The following is a 1,883-nucleotide window of genomic DNA, read 5'->3' as shown; positions in this document are numbered from 1 at the left end:
AGCCTGATCAGGCAAATGAACACTTTCCTCTGCTGTGACAGCTTCTGTGAATGTGATGACTGAAAGGGAAGCATTAGATGTTTTCATACAGCTCCTTTGTTTGGGGGATGGAAGGGTGTCCCCACCAGAGACAGATACATTCATGATGAGAGCAAAGCTGGGGGGCTGCTTGAAATCTGTGCAGTACAGTCTGGAGGGAGTGTAGGCAAAAAGTAGGCTTTTGCATGCTCTGCAAGATTGACCAGCTCTGGTTCCCATGGCACCATCACACAAATTCCTGTTTATTTTTCCCTCTTGCTTTTTTTCTTCCGTTGTGTTGCCCTTCCCTTAATGTAGTTAACAGGCATTCTCAGTCTCTTGCAATATAATAAACGCACTGTAATGAAATGTGTGGCATACCTTTCCTCTAGGACATTTATATATAAGCAGAAGTTTTTGGTTAAAAGCTAAATTGCACATGTTCAGCAACTGGGCTCTAAATCCTCAGCTAAAAGAAAAATAAAAGAAAAAAAGAAAAAAAAAAAGAAAAAAGAAAAAGCCTCTTCTTGAGCTATAATCATATTTTCTTTGGTACTCAGTGGAATGTTGATTTTAAACCCCTGCAGACCAGCACTGATCTCGTGCAATTTGATGCAGCCCTGGTGTGTAAGTAACCCACAGGAGCAAATTCACAGTCGTTCTCACTGTTCTGAGATGGTCTGAATTAAGGTTGAGCTTGGTGCTTCGAAACACCGTCAGTCTCGGTTTGGCCAGTAGATGGTAGTGGTACACAGAGAGCGGACAGAATGAGCTGTGCGAGAGAAAACATCTGAGGGGACTGCTCGGGATCCTTCAGAAGTTTGATTAAATGAACAGCAAAACTCCCAAGTCCCAAGACTGGAAGTATCGGTGTCAGTTCTTAGCCATGGCCACGGCATTACAAAGCTGTGTTAAGACAGCTTTCCAAGTCTCAGGGTTCATTCTCAACAACTTTAATAGCATGCATTGAAATACTCGGAATGGAATAACACAAGTTCCTACAATGGTCTGTGGGGTTTTTCTTTTGTTTGGTGAGTGATGGGAAAATCCACTTGGGTTCCTGAGTATTAAATAAATAAGTAAATAAATCTTTGTGGTATGTTTTGTTTCTGAGCCCTTTGATGGAAAGGTCATTCATTGAAAACACTCTTTGCTGTAAGTGGATTTGTTTTAATGTTTTATTTCTTGACTGTGTCAATGCAGGCATTTACTTACTAATTTATGTGGGAAAATGAAAATTAAGACAGAAATAAAAATTGTTAGACATTTTAGACATCCATTGCATGAGTAATTATTCCACAGCACCATTGAAAGCAAATTTATTTTCTCCTTTCAATTTATTCTTAAGTTGCTCAGAGCATGAGTTTGAGTTGCTGATCCCTTTCTATATCCACTATCTTTATGCAGGATGACTGTGGTTTGGATTCTCATCTTAGAAACTTAACCATAAAAAAGGGCCTTGAGAATCATTTTGAAATAAAGATTCACATGAAAGTCTTAGTTTTTGTACTCTTGTTTCCTTATACTGCAGCTCTTCTCAACTTTCCCAATCCACCGGTGGCAAAGCAACTGCAGTTGTCTAAGGAAGCGTACCAGACCCAGCCTGACACAGTGCTTGTGAGTAACACCGTGGTAGTTTATAACCACTGAAGTGATTCTTAGTTGAAATCATTTCCAAAAGTGTGTAGCTATATGATAACAAAAATGCTTCTACTACCATTTCCTTTATTTCTGATGCTGGTTTTTGTTCGTTGGCTTGTTGCTATTGTAACAAGTCCTGCCCTTTTCTTAACCTCAGCCTACAGACTAAATCCCCACTGCAGTTCTCAGAAATAAATGCTTCAAAACACAGTTTTAGTGAGAAC

This window comes from Antrostomus carolinensis, unplaced genomic scaffold (assembly GCF_000700745.2).
Source record: "Antrostomus carolinensis isolate BGI_N321 unplaced genomic scaffold, ASM70074v2 scaffold31757, whole genome shotgun sequence".
In the NCBI taxonomy this organism is placed as follows: domain Eukaryota; kingdom Metazoa; phylum Chordata; class Aves; order Caprimulgiformes; family Caprimulgidae; genus Antrostomus; species Antrostomus carolinensis.
Note: the sequence above shows the minus strand (reverse complement) of the source record.